General features: G+C 43.3%; 1 long non-coding RNA gene across 1 annotated transcript; it reads right to left on the minus strand.

Moving 5' to 3' along the window:
- Positions 1-772: 772 nt before the first annotated feature.
- Gm14161 (predicted gene 14161) lies at positions 773-23,424 on the minus strand. Its single transcript, NR_166456.1, has 5 exons — positions 23,104-23,424; positions 7,556-7,649; positions 7,327-7,450; positions 4,836-4,889; positions 773-955 (listed from the first exon to the last, which is right to left on the minus strand). It is a non-coding gene; the product is annotated as a predicted gene 14161 (long non-coding RNA).
- Positions 23,425-23,452: the final 28 nt, after the last annotated feature.

Raw genomic sequence — 23,452 nt, forward strand, 5'->3', positions numbered from 1 at the left:
TTGCCTGCTTGTGTGACCTTTTGCTTCCTACTGGGCTTGCCTTGTCTGACCTTGATGTGATGATATATGTCTAGTCTTATTGTTATGCCAGGTTTGGTTGATGTTCCCGAGGCCTTCTCTTCTCTGGGGGGAGCTAGGAGGGTGGATCTGAGGGAAAGGGGAGATGGGGGGAGACTCTGGGGGGGGGAGGGAGGAGAAATTGTTCTTGGGATGTAATATATGAAAGAAAAATGTGAAAAAGGAAATGAGAGTCTCCTGCTGCGAGAGGGTTTCTGGAGCATTTCTCTGGCATCCAGTCATGTGCAGGCACTGTGGAAAGCAAAGAAATGGGGGTGAAAACTGAGGGGGGGAATGAAAGATAGAAAGCCCGAGTGCCCGGGGTTACAGGTGCTGCGGATGGGGCTCCTGAGGACTGCGTTGGCTTCCCTAAGGCCCCGCAGCTCCGTAGACCAAGCATGGGAGCACAGATTCATCTTGAACATTTCCCCCAAGGAGACAGGAAATAAACGATACTCTTGTATCCATATTCTTTTTATAGTTATTAAGAGTCTAAATGTGCCTGGCATTGGACTAGATTAGAAACCCTGGGGCAGATTTTCTTGCTTATTCTATGTTTTAGGGAGAAATGGAAGGGCCAGTGACTCTTTCTGGTTTTTCATTTTCCAGAAAAGATAAGATGTCACAAATACTATCAAACGTGACGGCATCTTTTGATTGTCTCAATGAAGGGAGGTGTGGGTTTAAAACTTGAAATATAGAAACAAACACAAGAGAAGAGAGGTTGTTTTTTAATAGTGAAACCTCTGGTGGGTCACCCTGACAACGCTCCTCTCTGTGGCCCCTCAGAGGCGCTATACCTCTTGCTTCAATTTTCGGAAGCTTCATTTTCAGATCCCTCTGTCCAACATGCTTCGGCTTCTCTGGAACTTGCAGACGCAGAGTTTTTAAGTCAAAGCTGCAGAATATAAGGACATCTCTTAGTGTCGCTGCTGGAGCAACCTCACAATACCGTGCATGTTAAAGCTAAGAAAGCACAAACTGCATGGTGAGCAGAACTCATCAACAGGGGTGCATCGCTCGCCTGGAGAATGAGTCTGATCCTTGAAACCCACATAAAAGTGGGAAAGAACCCAGTCAACAAAACTGTCTCTCCCTCCCTGCCTCCCTGCCTCCCTGCCTCCCTGCCTCCCTGCCTCCCTGCCTCCCTGCCTCCCTGCCTCCCTGCCTCCCTGCCTCCCTCTTTCTTCTCTTCCAGGGTAGAGAATGACTTTGAACTTCTGGTCCTCCTGCCTCCAGCTGTGCAGGTGGGTGTGTGCTACCACACCTGATTTATTTGGCCCTTGGGCTTCATTAGTGATAAGCAAGCAGTCTATCAAGGCAGCTCCATGCTCAGCCCAGTTGCCTTTTTTTTTCCTGTTCTTTATTTAAAATGTCTTCAGTTACTCGAAATCTTTCCTTTTACCCAGCTTGCCCCACCAGAGCCCATCACACTTCATCCCCAAAACACTCTTGACTCTTAATCAGAAAATGGCAGTCATTGTTCCTATCACATTTATATATAAGTCTGTCTGAAAGACTAGTTAGTTCTTCCTCACAAGGCTCTCTTAATTGTGGGCTAAAAGCTACGCATCCACTGCTAAGTCAAAACCTGTCAGGTCCAGCCACGAGTTAACAGACCATTGTGTGGATTCAAAAAGAAAACCTTGGAGGGATGAGCACTGGCTGTTCTCGCAGAGGGTCTGGGTTCCAATGCCAGTGCCCACATGGTGGCTCACAACCTTCTGTAACTCCAAATTCAGGAGACCCAATCCCTTCTTTTGTCCTCTGTGGGCACCAGGCACCCATATGGTGCAGAGACCATATGCAGGCAAAACACCTGTGTACATAAAATAAAAATAAATCTTATAAAAAATATCAAAGACTGGATCAGGAGGCCTTGCTTTTCCAGTCGATCAGTGAGTGTTTTGGTCACAGTAGCTGCTCTGTTTCTTTAGATTATCTACCAGATCTAAGAAGTCAGCATTGAGGTTTCCAGAATGGCAGCAAACTCTCCATCTCAGACTATAGGCTATGCCATGCCTGCTAGAGCCTCCCCCCCCCCCCCCGACCCAAAGGACTGAAGCAGCCACTCCCTTGCCTGCAAAGACACTCACAACCAAGTTTCTAGAGAGAGCACCCTGTGCTAAAAATGGCTGCCTCCCCCTGCCTCAACCTCACTCCAGAAGGAACCCCGTGGCTGTGCTTGCTCAAAAAGGGGGACAAAGTTGCCTCTGCGTTTCAACCGAGGAGAAACTAAGGGAGCCAATTCAGTGAGGGTCTCTGTGACACCTGCCGTGCAATTAGCTATAAATTACAAAGTTCTTGACATGCATGGTGGATGCCATCAGTGTTGTCCTTTGACGAATGGGAAAGCACACACATGAAGGGAAGAGGTCTGCTGGTCTGTACAAAAGCCCAGAGCACCATGGGACACTTACCTGCCCGTGATAAGGACTTCATAGGCTCAACTTTTTCTTTTTTTTCTTTTAGGATTTTTTTTTTTAATGTGTACAGGTATGTGGGTATTTTGTCTGCACAAGTGTCAGTGAACCACATCTGTGTCTGGTGCCCAGCAGACCAGAAGAGTCAAATCCCCCGAGAATGGAGTTACAGATGCTGTGAGTCACCATGTGGGTGCTGGGAATTGAACCTGGGTCTTCTGGAAGAGCAGCTACTGCTCTGAACTACTGAGCCATCTCTCCAGCCCCAGATGCAACTTTATCTTTGGTTATCTATCAGTTATTTTCTTCTATTCAAATTTTATCAAAAGTTTTACTATCTCTTTAATGTATACATATACTATATATTAACCAACCATGAATGAACATCATTTAAGCTTAAAAATTTGTGGAAACCAACTTTTTGTCAAACATCTTTAAATATAATTTCACAATCTGATTGTTGACGCTTTTATAACTTGGCAATAAGATAAAATTAATATATTTCAGTGAGAATATGTGTTTTTAAAAGGCTATGTAGTAACTACAGATATTACTTTATCTGTTTCTCTACATTTAAGTTTCTTTAAATTTATGAAGGCATAGCTGGGCAGCCTTTGATCCCAGCACTCAGGAGGCAGAGGCAAAGAGTTACAGGCCAGTCTGGTCTACAGAGAAAATTCCAGGACAGCCAGGACTACCCAGAGAAACCTTGTCTCAATAAACAAAAAAAGGAAAGGAAGGGAAAGGAAGGGAAAGGAAAGGAAGGGAAAGGAAAGGAAAGGAAAGGAAAGGAAAGGAAAGGAAAGGAAAGGAAAGGAAAGGAAAGGAAAGGAAAGAAAAGAGTATTAAGACAATTTTTTACCCCAAACACTCCATTCTTCTGCAGATCTTAAATCAATGATAGGTTTTAGAAGATATCTTACATTAACTCCAAAGACAATGAAATCAAAGCTCATTATAACAATTTAGCAGAGAAAGGGACACCATAAAATTGTGCCCGGAGCATGCAAGGTGGCTCACACATGTAACCAGCATGCAGCAGGCACAAGGACAACAACAGCTTCATAGGTCAAGGACAGCTGGGGCTGCGCACCGAGAAAAAAGTGAAGTGCAGAAGCCCCCACCTTACCCAAGTGTATAAATTCCCTAATCAATACTGTGTGTCTCAACAACACTGCCTAAGGCTCATGATAACCAAGTTCACAGACCCATAGTCTAAAATCATGATTCGGTTTACTTAAAGTTACCTGTTTGCATTTATATTTATTCTGATAATTTGTTATAACTAACAAAAACCTGTTCAGTGTACAAACCAACTGGGAGGAATCCGGGTATTCACTTCAACCAGACAATGACAAACAATTTAAATCTCTGACAAACTCAAAAAGTCTCTTATTTGCATTTCTCTTATCCACTGAGACAAATCAAAAAAAGAGTAGATATACGCTTCTCTTAACCCACACTTCATTAAACAATAAAAAACAAAACATTTCCCCTGCTTGGGAGTATTAATGGGAACTGGCTATCACCATAAAATCTCTCAACCGCGTATCCTGAAGCCCATCACAAGGGAGACCGTGATGGCATTTACAATTACTCATAAACCCAGCAATGGCCTGTTCGTGCTCCTCAGGTCCCCTCCAGAGGAACACCAAGGCTATTAACTAATACTAGAGCCTCCCTGCTCTCATCAGAAATCTCTTTCAAGTCGACACCATTAAAATGATTTTGAAGATCTTAGAGATTTTTGACCGGGTCACACATGTTTATTGTTTGTATATTTGCTATTTCACTATAAAGTTCCTTTATTACTAGCTGAAGTAGACTCTTCATTAAAAAAAAATGAAACCAAATCATTTTTCTAACCTTTTGTGGTGTCAATTTAGCCTACCATGTCAGCTTAAAAATGAAGAAACAAACAAACAAAAACACAAAACAAAATGGGAAAAAAAAACCCTTTAAGTTAGGGGCTAGAGAGATGGATCTGTGGTTATGAGCACTCGTTGCTCTTGTAGAGGACTTGGGTTCAACTCACAACACCCACATAGAGGTTCATAACCATTTGTAATTCCGGTTCCAAGGAATCTGGCACACACTTCTGGCCTCCACAAGCACCAGGAATACACAGTGGTGTACAGACAAAACATTCACACACATAAAATAAAAATAGATCAATGTTTTAAAAATATATATCTAGTGCTATGATGTTTCAATATAGTAAAGGATTATATGATTTTTAAACAATTGGATCATTTCTTTACTTGCAAAGCACTTTTCAAGTAGAAACCAGAGTCAGACCTTTGAAGCCGTGTCTCTTTAGCTGACTTATCTTATTTGCAAGGTGAGAACGCTTACCTGGTAGCTCAGCTCTTCAATCGCCTACCACCTTCCTGGGCAAGAGAGTTTTCCCTTGAATGTAAAACATTGGGAATGAGTTGGCATGTTTTCTGAGTCCGTGAAGCCTTTACATCCTTTCTAGTAACCCAAAGACAGTCTGGGAGGAAAGCCCTGTGTACGGACTTAGCATAACTGCTCAGCTATCAAAGAGCAGAGGTTTCTTTAATGGTCAGTGCCTAGGCAGCCTCAGGGAGGTGGAGACCTGGGTTACACACTCCTCGTGCGACCTAAACTCTGTCTTTAAATCCTCAGGAGTTAACACACAGAGAAAGCCTCACAGTCAAACAGCAGAAGGAAACGAGTGCAAAATTGTGTAGAAACTCCTTTCTCCCAAGAATTCAGATAGGATTTGAGCGTCCTGTGATTCCGATGCTAACCTCCAGGGGGCTGCAGCTCCGCGCACTGGACCAGGAAGCACAGCTGCGGGCTTAAAATCCTTCTGTAGCCATCACCTAGAGGGATAACTGCAGGAGGACCAAAAACAGGGCTCCTTCCTCCGGCCCCCTCACCCTCCTCCCCCGCCCATGACACCGTGAGGGAAGATCCTCAAATAAAAACACCCGGGAGCATACATCAGACAAGAGCCATCAAACAACAGCTACAGCGTTTTAAAAATCCCCCAAAGTTCACAGATTTCTGGAGAAATTGTTTTGTTAGTGTTTTCAGATCCCGGAGGGATTAATCTTGCTATTTTTGATGACTCCCAGCTCTGTAATGCTTGTTTGGTTTAGCCAATCTAGTCAATGGTGTCATTTATTAGGGGGTTAAAAGCTCTCAAAAACTGTGTTGAAATAAAAACAAAAACAGAAAACAAACAAAAAAACGAAACAAAAACGTTTTCTTCTCTGAATTTGTGGGGAGAGTAAGAAAATGCCAACCTTCGTATATAATGAAGACAGATCACACTATTCCTGGATTGATGAAGCAGACTTGCTATTTTTAGATAGAATCTTCTAGAATATATGTGGGTCAGGGTAAAAGAATGCAGAAACCAGCTTGAGAGGAATTGATGTCCAAAGCAATTTAAGCATCAATTTGAGCTCAAATCAAAACGCGTTGAGCATCAAAAAGAGCATTGTTACTTCAGCTGTCAATCACTGTGGCCTGTCTTTTCCAGTGGTTAAATATTTAGCCCTACACAAGAAGAAGCTATATGAGGAAAGTGAAGAGTTAAGGCAATAGTGGAGACTGGGGCATGACTCCACTGGTAAAATATTTCCACTGCAAGCCTGAAGAACCAAGTTCAGATCCGTGGCATCCACATAAGAAGCCTGGTGAGGTGATGCACATTTCCAATCCCAGTGCGAGGGAGACTGAAGCAGAAAGATTCCCTGAGGCACATTGGTCAGCCACTCTAGCCAAATCCGTGAGCTCCAGGCTCAGTGGGAAACACTGTCTCAAAAAATAAGGTGGCGAGCAACAGATGATAAGTGCCCATTGAGCTCTGGCCTCCTTAAGCGTGTGCACACATGTACAATACACCATGCGTACTGCTCAAATGCACATGTGCATTTTCCAAACTCCCCATAATCCCATCTGCCAGCACACGAGGGGCTGGGAGTCCAACCCGTGGAAAGAGCAGCCAGTGCTCTTAACCACTAAGCCATCTCTGTAGCCCTCATTCATTAATATTTAAAGTTGCCAGACAGCACAATTGGTTCTGCTACGTGTTTATCTGCTTTGTTCTAATCTGGCTACCTCTCCCACCACCCTCCCTGTGTTGACTGCCCCTCTAGCTGACTCACTTTCTCCCCCAACAGTGCCTCTTCTGCTTTTGTGTCTCATTCATTCCGTTACCCTCTCTTTCCCAACCCCACCTTAACACTTCTTTTCCCCACTGCCATGGTTTTCTTTCTAGCTTCATCACACACACACACACACACACACACACACACACACACACACACACACGGGTTCCTCATGTGGTGCAGGTCTAAGGCTGGCTTGTTTGATTTAACATCATGATTTCCAGTCCTACCACTTTCCTGCGTATTGTATGACTTAACTTTTCCTTATGCAGAGTAATTCCAGTATGCACATGTGTCACATTTTCTTTCTCCGTTTCCTATGATGGGCATCTAGGCTGGTACCATTTTCCTAGCCACTGTAACTGGTGCAGCAATAAACCTAGACGTGTTGGCTTAGACTCCTCTGTGTGTGTGTGTGTGTGTGTGTGTGTGTGTGTGTGTATCCAAGAGTGGCATAGCTGGGTCACATGAACCTCTCTCTCTCCCCCCCCCTTTCTGTGTATACATACCCAATGTGTGTGTATACATATACATATACATATACATATACATATACATATACATATACATATACATATACATATACATATACATATCCTAGAGTGGTATAGCTGGGTCACATGATCTCTCTCTCTCTCTCTCTCTCTCTCTCTCTCTCTCTCTTTCTCTCTCTGTCTTTGAGGAATTTATATGATACATACCTTCATTGTCAGGCTGAATTTAAAGGCAAACCACTGAGCATGTCTCTGCCGATGTTTCCAGGAAGATATAACTGAGGAAAGCCTTGTCCTGCCTATAGGCAGCACCATCCCATGGAGTCCCACACTGAATAAAAAAAGAAGAAAGAGAGCTGAGGGGACTGGAGTCCTTGTGGCTTTTGCAGAAGACCACGGTTCTGTTTTCATCACCAACTCGATGGCTCACACCTACCTGTAATCCCCGTTACAAGGATCCAACAGCCTTTCCTCATCTCCTCGGGTAGCAGCTATGCAAGCAGTGACACACACACGCAGGCAAAGCACTCCTGCACACAAAATAAAAGAAATAAACCTAAATTTTTGAAAAGCAAGAAAGAGCAGGCCAGACACTCATACACACTAAATAAAATAAATAAACCTAAATAAAAATGAACAAGAAAGCGGGCTGAGGCCCGGCTCTCGTCTCTCTTCTTCCTGACTAGAGCTGCTTCTTGCCCCTCCCACCACACTTTCCTCTTCATGATGGGATTTTCTCCCTCAAACCATGAGCTAAAAGCCCCTCCTTTCTTAAGTGGCTTCTGTCAGGTGTTTCCTCAACAGTGAGAGAAGGAACCGAAATAGCTCCGCCCCAATCTCACCATGGCTACAGTGTCTATGCTCTTTCTCGATGATGGTGGGACACAGGTCCTTTTGTAGATCTTCATTTTATCTCTTTGCTTTGTTTGGTTGGTTGTTTGGGACAGGATCTCGCTACATAGCCCTGGCTGGCCTGGAACTCATGACTCTGACCAGGCTGGCCTGGAACTCACAATGCACCACCATGCCTGCCTGTCATTCAATTTCTTGATGATAGTCATCTGGTCAGATGGACTCTTAAAAAGCAGGCTTAATTTGCATTTGTCTGATGGCTAAGGACATTGGAATCTTTTAAAATTATGTTTTAGCTATTGTGTTTCTCCTTTTGAGGACTGCCTGTGTAGTTCCTTAGCCTTTTACTGATGGGGTGATGACAAGCCACCAGACCTCTACCTGCAGTGGATGAGCAAAGGCTTGCTCTGGAGGCCACGTCTTCACTCTGCCAATGGATGCTTCCATGGCTGTGCAGAACATTCTAAACTCCATGTAATCCCTCTGCCAACTCTTGAGCTTATTCCCTGAGCCACTGGAGTTCTTTCCAGAAAGCCCTTGTCTGACCAGGCTCTCATCCAGCAGTTTCAAAGTTTCAGGCATAAGTTAAGGTCTTTGATTCACTGTGAGTGGTTTTTGTCCAGCGTGGCAAGTGGGGGATTGGCTGTAATGCTTCTACAGGTGAGTATCTAGCTTGCCCATCGTTGTTTGTTAAAGAAGTTGTTTTGTTTTGTTTTATTTTGTTCCAATGTGTTTTTGAAACCTTGGGTTTTGATAGATTTGGTGGTTGCGGCAGTTGGGGTCCTTTCTGGATGCTCTGAGCTCTGCTATCTGTCTCTATGTCCTAAACAAAAAGTCAATGGTATTCTCATGTACTAATGGTGGAGAACTGAAAGTCAGGTATATTAAGAGTGCCTCTGAGGCAGGCGGTGGTGGTGCACGCCTTTAATCCCAGCACTTGGGAGGCAGAGGCAGGCAGATTTCTGAGTTCGAGGCCAGCCTGGTCTACAAAGTAAGTTCCAGGACAGCCAGAACTACACAGAGAAACCCTGTCTCGGAAAAAACAAAAACAAACAAACAAACAAAAAAAGAGTACCTCTGACAGTGGGATGAGAGCAGGATGCTCCGGGGGTGGGGGGTACTCAGTTCCTGGAGATTCAATATTAGTAGACCCCAGGGTAGTCCAAACAAGCCTTATCAATCCCAGCAGGATTCTGTTTTAAGGATCTCACTCTGTAACCCAGACCGACCCCAAATGTACACCAATCCTTCTGCCTCTGCCTCCTGAGTGTTGTTGGGATTACAAGCATAAAGCATCCTATCTGCCTTCAGATTAAAAAAAAAAAATCCAAACTTTGTATGGAAAACGAAAGGAGTTATAATATCCAAAATATTAGGAAAAAGCACAACAGGGTTTGGGGACTTGCACCGCATGGCTTCAGAGCTTCAGAAGAAGTTGCAACACCAAAGACCACAAGAAGATCCACCTACAAATGGAGGACACACAGGACAGAGGAGCAAACTAAGGGGCTCCTGGAGGAAGCGACAGATGAATCTGGAGAGTTCATGGTTCCCACAGCTCCCCTCCGAGACCCACAGTAGTTTCACAGTGATGAGCTAAATGTTGGAGATGTGAAAGAAGCCAATCTGACTTAAAACCTACAAAGCCAAGACAAAGGCGAATACTTTTTAAACAAAGTGATATGTGGCCAGGTTTCCAAAGAAAGGGGAGGGGAGTGGCCAAGGTGGGACAGAGGCTCCCTGAAACCGATGGGAGTCCACTCACTGAGGAAGGAGATAAAGACGGATAAAGAAATAAGTTAGCTTTTCAAAACTGACCAAAATACTTGACATAAGCCCTTAAGGGAGGAAAGATTTAAGTAGGCTCACAATTTCAGAGGATTCAGTGCATGGTGGTTTGGCCTTAAGCACTCGCCAAGACCCTTGTGGTATTGGGGATGTGTGGTTGAGAAGTTCCCACATGCTGGACAGAAAGCAGAGAGAAGGGGGAACCACTGGAGTATCACTGGCTCCCACATGCTGGACAGGAAGCAGAGAAAGGAGGGAACCACTGGAGTGTCACTGTCACTAGCTTCCTCTGTTTTCTCTCTTATTCCATCCAGGTCCCCAGCCCTTGGGTCAGCACTGCCCACATTCAGGTTGGATCTTCCTGATTAATCACTCTCCTCTGGAAATGTCACAGACCTAGACATGAGCCTTACAAATAAATCTCTTAGGTGATGCTAAATCCATTCTTGCTGATAAGATTATCCGTCTCCCAGAGTTAGCCATGGTTCACTCCCTGGAAGTCGGTTAGCTGATGCTCAGGTAGAGAGAAACAGAGGGCATCCACTAGCAGCCTGCATCAACTCAGCATCCACAAAAAAGAACAATCTCTAGCTCCACCTGAGGCTTAAGGTCCCTGCTGTCCCTGTTGATATCTAACTGCAACCTCAGGAGAAGCTGTAGCCAAAATCACCTAGCCCAGGTATGTCCCAGTCCCTGAGCCATAGGAACTGAGAGAGATGTGAGTGTCTGTTGTCCCTTTAAGTTACAAAGATATTGATATTGGTTGTAAGATAACAGCAAAGAGGACGGGAAGATAGCTCAGTTGGTAAGATGCTTGTCTTTGTAAGCATGGGAACCTGAGTTCAAGTCCCAGGACACACATTAGAAAAGAACCAGATGTCATGGTGTGCCATTCTTATGCCAGGGCTGAAGGGGCAGCAATGGGCAGTTATCATAGGGCCTCACTGGCAGCTAAGTTAGCCAAAGTGGTATACTCCAGGTCAATGAGAGTCGCTGTCTCAAAAAACAAAGTGGATAGCACTCCTGAGAAATGATAGCTGATGCTGGCCCCTGCAACACACACACACACACACACACACACACACACACATGGGTACACACCCGATAAAGAAATGAGCCAAAAGATAAATTAAATCTAACAAAACAGTAGCAGATACTTAATATGCTTGTTACAACACAGCTATCAGAAGTCTCAGCTTGATAAGATATCATGCAGGTAAAGGCTGGACCTGGTAATTCACCCTCATAACTCTGAGAAAGGAATTCAGTAAAGAGGAGAAATGTCTAGTGTGTTCACACAAGATGCAGGTGCGGGTAGCACCGATGCACTTCTGGGTTTTGTAAATAGCTTCTCTTGTGAATTTACCGCCTCGGTCTAGTAAACAAATCTTGAGCCACATAAGATCACAGTAAGATCACTATTTGATCATCAGAAAAGGAAGTGGAAGTTCATCAAGGAAATTATTGACACATGTCCCAAAGTGCTTAAAGACAAAGAACTTAGGGGCTCTCCAGATGTCAGATGAAGATGCAGAGCAGAGAAGAAGCCCTCTCTGAGAAAGGAAGAGAAGCAGTAGAGAGAATTTGAAACTGAAAAGCGGGGAAGGGATGCTTCATGAAACAAAGGCCCAGGGGAAGCCAGTGCTGCAGGGAGAGGCTGTAGGGAAGCGCTGCCTTGGGAGGAGCCCCCGCTTACTCTTTTTAAAAGGGTGTGTCACAGGAAGTATATCTATGCCCTAAACCTCTGATAACAGATGGCTATGGGCCTGAATCCTAGCCCTACCCTGAGAGAGAGTAGTATCAGTCATGTTTTAGATGCTCCCACTCCACCCTAAGTTATATGTAGGAGCTTATCCTATGAGATAACGCATTAGACCGAAGATAAGGAGACTCCATCTCCCTGGCCCAGTAGGATGAAGGCATGTGACCATCAGCCCTTGGTTTTCCTGCTTGGGATGAAAATTCCAGGATCAATTAAGTCATTCATCATAGCATTTGTGCTCCCTGGAATTTTAAGGAGCCATTGTCCTGTGGTTAGTGGCTCCCCACAGGGCAAGGAGTGCAGACAGAGCTCATTTGTTCACTCCTACTGTATCCTTGATGAAGCAAAACTAATAGAAGAACCAGATGAAAGTTTAGGTGTTGGCAAAGACTCTCAAGGAAGTACAAAAGGAGCGTAAGAAAAATCTTCTAGAACTCAAAACAGTGCGATGGTTTAAAAACACATTAAAGGGAAAGAAAACGGATGACAAAGATGGTGTATAAGGTAAATGGGACAGAGGGCTCATAATGACCAATGAATAACGAGGCATGGAAACTGTTGTCTTTGGGAAAGGCTCTTATACTCCTTTGTGCTTTTATGTCTACAACTGAAGAAAGATGTGAATATATAGATTGAAAGGGTTCACCAAATCCCAGGTATATTAATTTATTTTTTTTAAAGCACAAATATGACACAATTTTTTAAAGTGTCCATCCAGTAAGATACAACCTCAGGTTCTTCCACTCATTCAAACTGAAGAGGCAATGGGTCTCAGTCACTTTTCTATTGCTGTAATAAAATACCATAACGAAGGCAGTTTGTGAAAGGGAGGGTTTGTTTGGGGCTTATGGCTCCAGAGGGTTAGAGTCCATCACAGCATGGCAGGCAAGCTCCAGCATTGGTGGCTGGAGCTGGAAGCTGAGAGCTCACACCTTGATCTACAAACAGGGCAGAGAGTGAACTGGGCATGGCTGTTGTGTGGCTCTGAAAACCTCAACGCCCTTCTCCAGTGATGTACTTCCTCCAGCAAGACCAGACCCCCTAAGCCTACCCAAATAGTTCCACCAACTCCAAACTGAGTTGTAGGACACCTTATTCAAACCATCCCAAATGTATACAATGAAAACTGTAACAAATATTGATGGAAGAGAGCGAAGGAGATGCAAACAGTGGAAAGACACTACGTGCTCATGGTGAGGGTGAATTAATATTGTTAAAAGATCCATACTACTGTTATGAATGAGAATATCTGTCATAGTTACGCACTGAGTTCCCAGTTGGTGGCACTGTTTGGAGATGTGGCCTTGCTGGAGGAAGTATATCACCGAGGGCCGACTTTGAGAACATATGACCCATCCTACCTGCAGTTAGCTCTCTCGGCTTTGTGCTTGAGGTAATGATGAAGGATATGTTTGTGAATGAAAGCTCTCAGCATCCTGCCCCAGCTGCCATGTCTGCTTGCTGCTGGACCTCCCAGCTGTAATGGGGATGGAGTCATTAGCCCACATAAGCCATTCCTTCTCTAAGCTGCATTCAGCACGGTTTTTTCTTTTTATTACAGCAACAGAAAAGTAATTCATATACTACCCAAAGCGGCCTGCAGAGTCAATGAATCCCCATCAAAATTCCAATGGTCACAACAAAAAGAAAAACCCAAAAATTTATGTGCATACACACAAACACACACACGCACGGCAAATTTGAAGAAAACGATCAAAGTAATAAGCTTGAAAACATGCTACAAAGGCGTAGCCATCAAAACAGCACAGTACTGGTATGAAAACAGCCCATGGAGCCAAGGGTCAGAACACAGAGCAGAGCAATAAGGCTCATCTCCAACAACATGACCATAGATGTCTTCAACAAAGACCCTGAGAACACATCCAGGGGAGAGACTGGTCTCTTCAACCAACTGTGATGGGAAATCACATGCAGAGCTGACCTCACGGAACGGAGAGTAGAGTCATCACCAGAAGTCATGGAGAGCAGGGTGGCAGGAGGAGCTGGAGGAAGGTTGGCCACAAGGAATTTAGCTACAATTACTGAAGAGTACACGACGGGGTTCTATCATCCAACATTATATAAAAATATGTTCATCCATGTCGTTAAAAGATTCTTTCACAAGGCACCTGCAGTTGACATATCTAGTTCTAGAAGCACAGGAAAGGGGCAGTCTCTGCCCACAAAGGGTCTTAAGCTGACCTCCCATGCAGTGTCACACATGTTGATGTACAATGAGAGGCTATGAGCAAAGTCTTTCAACACTCCTAGCATGAAAGGAAGACTTCCTAGTGCACATTCCCACTCTGTGTGTGCTTCATTGATGTTTCTAACTCTCGTCCATTCTTCTGCCTTTTGTCCAAGTCCCTAGAATACTGTTTTGAGTAGTGAACAATCACTTACTGCTGTTGGCCAAGAACTAATGCTCTTTATACTTGTCTCTGAGTCATTCACTCTTCATGGATCACTCTCTGGACTCCACCCCATGGAAGCAAATAAAACCTGAGTCTGGAGTCCAATCGCAGAACGTTCTGGACTCTTGGATGTGCTAAGACCTTCTCAAAGATCATGAAATACTTGCTCCTGAATCTTTTGGTATTTTTTATCCTGTTCCAGCTGTTTCCAGGTAAACAGAACCAAGGAAAAATGATGAGGGAGTTAAGTTGGGGAATTTCTGATGGGGGCTATGATAGTCTTCCATCCATTGTGGGCAGGGTTCTCTGAGGCAGCTGAAATCTACTGGACTACTCGCTCTAAGTGGAAAGCTTGGGAGTGTATCTCTTCAGCATCCCTGGGGTTGTGGGATGGGATGGGTGTCTCAGAAGCCCAGCTCTTTTTCCTGCTATTTGCTTCAATGAATGCCCCAATGATCCCTCCGGGGGCTGTCTTACTTCAGCAGTTTTTCCAGTCTCCACCGATGGTGAGTACTGAAGCCTTTCTTAGATGTTAAGTCCTGTTATTACTTCCTGAGAAGTCCCTGTTCTCTTGTTCTGAGATGAAAGTGTCCACAGAGTGATCATGTGGAAGAAAATGTAGACCTGGCTGCTTTTTCTCAGTCATGCAAGTCTGTTGCTTGGTTAGTGATTTGCAATCTAATTCTATAAATAAATGATCAAAGTTTTGAAATTACTGTTTATACAGCTTGGATGATTTTTTTTTTAAGAAAAGAGATGATGGTTCTCTTCTGGTGTGTGAAAACCTTTTCCTTATGCATATATAAATCTACATAAATATGTATGTGAATGTTGTTTCACATACATATTTAGTAAAAATGTAACTGCATTGTTTTTAAAGTACTTATCTCTGCAGTATATACACAACATTTTGGTTGGCATCTGTCTTGATGCTTCTAGAAGACCTATGCTGTTCCTTCGTACAGATAACTGAAAATGTGTAAATCTATTTCCTATTGGGAGTAAAATTAAGTATTTCCAGATCTTTCACAAAACAAACAACAAATACAACTGAGTTTTTTTCACACTTGGATGAAGTTTTCAAAATAATTTTCCAGAAGTCAGCTTGGTAGGTCAAGACTAATTTTATGATTTAAGTTTCTATGAGCACTTTTTCAAAGTCTCTTTTGAGTCATACATATCTGGAGGAAATAAATTCCTTTCTAGTGCAAAGGGGCTTTAGAAGATCTGAAAAGGCATTTGTCATACAAACTTATAAAAAGTTGGCTGGAGAAAATTTCCATCGTAGCTGGTGTGAAAGGAAAAGAAAGACTCTAAATTGGCCAGGCAAGGTCTTTCTGCCACAGTGAGATATATATCTACACTGACCTCCAACTTTTGAGATTGCAAAGGTTTGTCACACAAAGATCTGCCTTGAAAATAAAGAAGAATTCAAATAAACAAGGAAACCATCCAGAAAGACATTGGGATTTATGACATGTAAGATTGATCAAGTGTTTATTGATCTATAGTTAACTTTGAAAGCTAGAATAGAAGGAGGTGGATGTAGTTCAAGGCCCTGAGTACAACCCATGATGACAAAAAAGAGAGGAAAATACCAGGCATCTCAAGAGCGAGACCATGCATGTCTGAGTTGCCTATGAATTTTAGGTAGTCAGCGTGGGTAGGGAGAAGACAGACAAATCTAAGGGAAGAGAAAGGCAATGGGTATGCGCACTCCTACACTACCTGCTAAATAGTGAGTGACAGTAATGTATAAACTCCGACTGTCAGTGAGGGTAGATGCTTCAAACCAGCAGAGAGAGTCCTTGTCTATTTAATTGAAAATGGTAAATAGAAAAAACCCTACAAAAATGAAAAATTCAAAAGTCTAAATATAATTAATAGTTGACTCATTAAATAAAAGCATATATTCTCATATGAGATGAAGATAACTCAGATAACAGGTTGAATAAAAAACCACAGACTTGGAAGTTGGAGAGATGGCTCAGGGATTAAGAGCACTTGCTCTTACTCCAGAGGACCTGAGTTCTAGTCTCAGCACCTATGTGAAGTGGCTCACAACTTTAGTTCTGGGGATCTGATGCCTCTGACTTCCTCAGGCATCTGTGCTTGCATTCACATACCCACAGACAGACAGACAGACAGACAGACAGACAGACACACACACACAATTAAAAATAAAAGTATATCTGCCAGGTATAATGGTACATGTCTTTAATTCCGGCACTTGGGAGGCAGAGTCAGGCAGATCTGTGTGAGATCAAGGCCAGCCCGGTCTACACAGTTCCAGCCCAGCCAGGGCTATTTAAAAAGACCCTGTATCATAAAAAAATTAATGACAGATACAACTGATATAAAGATATAAAACTATCAAAATAGTAAAGTATAATTTCAGGCAAGTACAACCTAGCAGAAACTTAGAATAGCAGTCACATAGAATAAAATAGTTCCAGGGGACATACATACATAGCTAGCAGATGAGTTACACATAGGAGGGAGTAATCAGGCTTCACTAACAAGTGGCAGTCCTCTCAGAGAAACAGCTAACAGTATTCACAGTTCTTCATCCCATCCACAGGAAAATATCTTCTAGTGCACGAGATGGATCGCAGAACTCTGGGCACGCTCTAGTACTGAACAACACCGCCAGTTCTTAACCCGGGTCTTCACACTCGAGTAAGAAAACCATATAGGATGAGGATTTGGCCAGTGCATTTTAAAGTGTCATTTATCAAACATGATCTATAACTAACAAGTATTCTTTATTAGTCCAAAAATAGAACACATTTTGGAGCACTAAGAAAGCCTCATTAACTAAAAGCACATTAATCATATTCATCACTGCAGTGAATAAAATCAATAGTGACAGAGGCACAAAAACAAAAAAACATAAAAGCACATGTACTTTTAAAAGAGGAAAATGTTGCTAAATAAGCCTTGTGCTAAAAACAAATCGTATTCACTAACAAGCAAGTCTCAAGGAGGGGGCAGCTGGGAAGGCGACTCCCTGACCATAAGGAGAGTGTATTGCCATAAAGCTACTCAGCCAGGGGCTTGAGCACAGAAGACAGGAGGCTTTTGTTTAATTTTTATTTTATTATTTATTTATTTACTTATTTATTTTGCAATCTATCTGGAGGTATGGAGAATGCCTTGATGGGAGAGGAATATTAATTAGGAGAGGTCCCAAGGATCCTCTTAAGTGCTAGCTGCATGTACAGTCTCTTTGTGGTGGTCCAGCTAGCTGTGCACCAAGAAGTATACACAATTTTGGAAGTCAGTTATGCTTCTATTAAAAGTCAGTTTTTGGCTTTTGGTGGTATTACAGTGACAGCCCAGCCTGCTACACCTCAAAGTGCACTCAGTAAACTATTAATTGGTTTTTAAAAACCAACTTTCAGAACTCAATACACTTATTTTTATTACTTTTTGCTTTGTGCTTTGGCTTTTTTTGTTTTTTGTTTTTGTTTTGAGACAGGATTTTTCTATGTAGCCTGGCTGGCCTGGAACTCACTACGTAGACCAGGCTGGCCTTACAAAGGTCTGTCTGCTTCTGCCTCCTAACTGCTGGGATTAGAGGCACAGTATCTACTAGGTTTGTACTTAGCATAATTACATAGATTTTTTTCTCTAGCAGAAAAAAATTATCTCTTTTTATCTGTTTCACCCTGATACTTAAATGACATTTTTAATTAAAATTGTATGAGTTTCCTCTTACATTAGATAAGGCAATAAATTTGGAGGGAGGTGATTTAAAAATCAGTTCCTTGAGAATTTTGCATGGTATATTTTGACCATATTTCATCCCCTAACTCCTCCCAGATCCCCCTTCCCTACCCATCCAGCTTTGTGTCCCCCATTAGTTTATTTATCTAATTGCACCCACCTTCCTTCCTCTCATCCCAGTCCCACCCTTTACACTCCCTCCCCTAGTTGCCCCTTCCCCTTCTCCTCAGAGACAAGGAAGCTTCCCTTGGGTACCATCCCACCCTGGGACATTTAGTCCCAGCAGGACTAAGAACACCCTCTCCCACTGAGGTCCAACCAGGAAGTCCAGTTAGGGGATCCAATGTCAGGCAGCAGGGTCAGAGACAGCCCCCACTCCAATTGTTAGGGACCCACGTGAAGACCAAGCTACACATCTGCAACTAGGAACTCCTACGGGCTCTTAGATTGGTTCATTCTCTGTGAGCCCCCATTGGCCCAGGATCCTCAAAAAACTAAAAATAGATTTATCATATGACGAAGCTAAACCACTTCTGGGTATATAAGTGAAGGACTCTAAAGTGACATCCCAGAGATGCATTGGGTGTTTAAGGCAGAGTTGTTCAAAGCAGTCAGGGTTAGAATCAGCTTGGATCTCTGTGAGAAGGAAAGAAAAGTGTGCTGTATATATTATACACAGTGGGATTTGATCCAACCATTAAAAGAAATCAAGTTATATCATTTTCCAGAAGATGGCTAGGATCATATTAAGCAAACAAAATAAGTCATAAGAAAGGCCAGCATCACATGTTTTCTCTCACTTGTGAGTTTTAAATTCTTCATAGACCCATAAACTGTTTCTATTGGTCCGTAGATGATATGAAAGCTGAGGGGAGACCAAGGCAAGGAAAGAGACTAGGGAGAGGGAAAAGAGAAAGGGGCATTAAGGAGAGGGAATGGGGTGGTTAAATACAGTCAAAGAACATGATCACCATCAAAGGCATTGCCTGTGTGAAATCAGCACTTTGTATGATGGATATGCATCTATGAAAAACCTCTATGACTCTGGGAGAACCTTTGTGGTTCAACATCCTGACACAGCAGGATGTGTTTTCTGATTTATTTATTTCATTTTTCTTAATTAAAATGTGCTTCATTAGAAAATCCATTTAGGCACACTTAACAATCAACGGGTAGATTTTTAAAAGAAACTTTAGATGTATTCATTTTATTTTATGCATTTGGTTGTTTTGCATGCATATATGGATGTGCACCATGTGAGTGCCTGGGACCTGCAGAGGCCAGAAGAGAGAGCATCAGATCCCTGGAGCTAGAGTTACAGTCAGTTGTGAGTCACTGTGCTGAGAACTAGTGCTTTTAAGTTAAAAGCCATCTCCCCAGCCCATCAACAGACACATTTTGACAAATGGGCTATCTTAGTAACAACTTCCATGAGTCGTAGAGCACTAGAACTGCCCAGATGTTTTCTGTAAGATTACCAATACGCCTTTCACAGACCTATTTTTATTCGTGGCAACCCCAGGCTCTTTAAGATGGGTGCCATCTATTGAGAAATGACTGCTGTGTGTATAGTCTTCCAAAGATGCCAAAGGCTCCATTACAGCACATTGATTCTCTCAGTCCACACCATCAGCACCAGCTATGGAATCATCAGAAGTTCTAATTTACAAGTCCATTTCTGATTGACTGAATCCAAAGCTCTTTAGGAGTGTGTCCCAGAGCTTTATGATTTAGTGAGCTGAATCCACAGACCAGGTGGTGATGTGTGTTAAAGTGGGGATCAATGCCTGATTCTCTACAGTTGTATTTCCAGGGTTCCCCATGCTGATTTCATTATATGGCCAGCTCATTTCTGAAGCCACTTTATCAAGCTATGATTGATAGATGGGAGCTATATGTACTTAATGTGTGCTAGTGGATGGGTTTGGAAGTGAATATATGGTCATTATCACAGTCTATACCTGTCTTAGTTACTTACCTATTGCCGAGAAGAGATACCATGACCAAGGCAACTTATAGAAAAAACAGTTTATTGGGGACTTATAGTTTCAGAGGGTGAGTTCATGACCACCCTGGGGTGAACATGGGAGCAGGCAGGCTTGCATAATGCTGGAACTATAGCTGAGAGTCCTCATACTGAGACAACAACCATGAAGGGAAAGAGGCTGACTAAGAAAGGCATGGTTATTTAAACCCTCAAAGCCCACCCCCAATGACACACCTCCTCCAACAAGGCCACACCTCCTAATCCTTCCCAAATAGTCCCACCAACTGGGAGCCAAGCATTCAAATACAGGAGAACCATTTTCATTCATTATGATACCGCAGAACCACCATAAGCCCACACATCGACTCCATGAGCTTCTTCTTCCTGAAGCAAAGGTTGTTAATACATTTCTGATGGCAATCTTAAGGCCTGTTGGAGTTAGAATTTTGTGTCTTTGGGAATGATAACCCAGTTGGCATGGGATTAAGTTAGCCTGTTGTGCACCTAATTTATTTACAAAATCACACCACTTCTTAACAAGTCATCCCAGTTCCTGTCAGCTAATGAGTTCCTTTGGCATCATTAGTAAGATCTTTGAGAACATGGCATAGCCGACCTTTTCTTTTCTTTGCTTGCATTATCGCCTTTCAATGAGTCCGAGCCCTGGTGGAGACAGCTGAGGGATCTCCTCCGGATGAGACCCCAAATCTTGAATTTACAGCTTTTCTTTCCTCTTGTCAGTCTGCAGGTGCAGCAAAGCTTGCTGGGTCTTAAGAGGACACTGCAGGAAACACTGCAGATCTGGAGAGCGAGTGAGAAAGCCATGCAGCAATGGGGACTACTGCTGTACGGCAAGCAAGATGAACCATCTGCCCCAGGCACCCAAAAATGCACTTAGCCGTACCGGAAGTGTGCCAGTAGCAGTCCTCAAGAGTGACAACAAATAAGTTAGAATTAAACTGATCTGCAGAGCAGGCAGTGCCAGCTCAAGTGTCTCCCAAGTGTCCATTAAATCCGTGACTTCACCTCTGCCGTCTCTCATCTCTGTTCTCACAGGGCTACCAAGGCAGATATTGAGTTTGCCAAAACCCGGAACCAACTCATGCTAAACATTCCAGCAGTTAGATGGAAACTGGAAACTTTCAGCACTCCATGGAAGTTTCCTCAAATATAAATACCAAATGGTTTCCCTGAAGATAGTTTTCCATTTCTTCTGGGCCTACCTGCTGGTGTCCTTTGTCTGTGGCTCCTTGTTCTCCATCCAAGTGCCTGCCTTCAAAAAGGCAACAGGGAAGCCACTGTGGACGCTTGTGTTAATTTGCCTTCTAGTTTAATGTAAGTAACTCCTTGGCGTGTTTTTGTTTGTCATGTTACCCACAGCTACCAGGACCCTAAGAGCTCTTTTCAAACCTTGGAAAATGCCTTTAATTTGTCCATCCTAGGTATCACTAGCTTGTCTTTCATCTTAAACTTCAGTCTGATTTTCTGCCTGAGTGAAATGGGGCTAAAGTACAGCCTGAGGAGCCCTTCTGCCTACTTTGCTTAAGAAAAATGGCTGGGGAATATCACAGGGGCAGAACTCTTAGTCTGCGTGAGACTCTCCGTTCAGTCCTCCCTCTCTCTCTCTCTCTCTCTCTCTCTCTCTCTCTCTCACTCTGTGTGTGTGTGTGTGTGTGTGTGTGTGTGTGTGTGTGTGAGAGAGAGAGAGAGAGAGAGAGAGAGAGAGAGAGAGAGGAAGCGACAAGATGAGACAAAGAGAAACAAAGACAGGAATGTGCTAGAAGATCACTAAAATGCCCTTCATTCTCTTTAATAAATGATTCAGGGAAACTAGAGGTAGATTCAGTGTAGATGTGATGTAAGACACAGATTGTATAGACATTCACGCACATTCCTGAGAGTGGAATTTGACCATTGCCTCCCATCACGACGATTAACTCCGCACAGATTAACCATCAACTTGAAACCACAAAATGACTGCAAGAAAGCATGGTGGGAAGCCACGGGCACTGGTCTAAGACATACTACTCTAAAGTTTATTCAAAATGTCAGGAACCTGAAACAAAAATAGACAGAGGGGATCCCACTAAACTTGAGTGCTTCTGAACAGCCAAGGGGACACAAAGAAGGCTGAGGTGACAAGCTACAGACGGAGAGGAGGTATTTGCATAGTGTACAGAGTAAGGGGAACAGTTCTCAGCATATAAACGTCTGAACTCTATAGAAAGAAAACAATGGAAGTGGCTTCTAGACTGGAGAGGAGTCTCAACAGACATTTCTCTAAAGAACACACACAAGTGGCCATCAGACAAATGCAATTACTGCCAAGTCAGTCAAGAAATGCAGGTTAAACTACATAGAGTTATTGCTGTCACCTGTTGAAGTGGCTAATGTCAAAAAGAGAGCAGACACGAACGTGAGAGGATGGAAGGTAGGCTAATCCCTGACGCTGCAGCTGAGGATGGCCATTACAGGTAACAGCCATATAGAATTTGAGGGAGGGGCTGATTAAAACAAAACAAACAAAACAAAACTAAGACTAAAATTCAAGCTGCGGAATGATCCAGTGATCCAACCTCTAAGTCTTAACCCAGTGATTTAGGATCGTTCACTGAGAGGAAAACTGCTAAAAGCAACTTTGGTATTCCCTGCACCTCCCTCCCCCCAAAAAACCTGGCCCTGCAATGACATGAGGTGAGTGCTTACAGGAGAAAAGAGAGTATAGCTGAACACCAAGCGTCATCTCCCCAGAAGATGCCTTAAAAAGAGCATCCCCAGACCAGCACAGTCAGGAGAGAGCAGCTATAGAGTCGAGAGAGACTGGCAGGGTTTAACAATTGTCAAGTTCAGCTCCACCTAATGCTTAGATTGTCTCCGTTGAAGCATCCTTATACCTGCTGATGAGTCCCCTAAGCATCCACTGAGGAGAAGCAGAACAGAAGCCAATGATGTCAAGATGTGCATGCCACCCTCCAACTCTCCCTCCCTCCTCCCTCCCTCCCTCCCTCTCTCCTTCTAATCTCTCTCTCTCACACACACACATGAATAATAATAATAATAATAATAATAATAATAATAATAATAATAATAAAGTAAATTAATAAATATTTTAAATTATTACCAAAAAAAACCCCTCCAACAGACTCTAGAAAGTCTGGCTCCATATATGTTCTGCAGGTCATACTTAAAGAAATTAACAGTCTCATCACTCTTCTAACACAGAGGTCTGTCTTCCAAGGCTAGACTTTGGCACCTTCCCTCTTAAGCATGCTAAGTTCTGGCCCATATGGTCCAGCAGCCCTGTGTAGTATTGGAATGGGTCTCAAGAGAATAGCTATCAATTTCCAAGGCTCATCTCAGGTCAGGCTGTCATGAGGAAGGCTCGCAGGCAAACTGGCTGGCTTCTGGACCAGAAAGATCCCAAATTCTCCATTTCACTTGGTTCCACATACCTGTTGAGTATCCGGATCTCATCCTTCACCAAAGCTCCGCTTCCATGTGATAAAACTGCGTTATATTAAGCTTATGTTGAAGTTATACAAACGGCAGAATTAAGAGTCTAATGCTTTATGGACTGAACCAGCTCCAAACCTCACCAGTCTGCACGACTAAATCTGAAGTCTGGTGGCTGGAGAGATGGTGCTCTTTAAAGAGACCACAGTTCCCAGGACCTGCATCAGGCGGTGGTCACCATGCCCTGGAACTCCAGCTCCCCATCTCACGCCCTCTTCTGGCCTCCTCGGGTATTGCACTCTTGTGTCCAAATGCACATGCAGAACACTCACATAGACAGGTAATAAG

This window comes from Mus musculus, chromosome 2 (genome assembly GCF_000001635.26).
Source record: "Mus musculus strain C57BL/6J chromosome 2, GRCm38.p6 C57BL/6J".
Classification (NCBI taxonomy): Eukaryota; Metazoa; Chordata; class Mammalia; order Rodentia; family Muridae; genus Mus; species Mus musculus.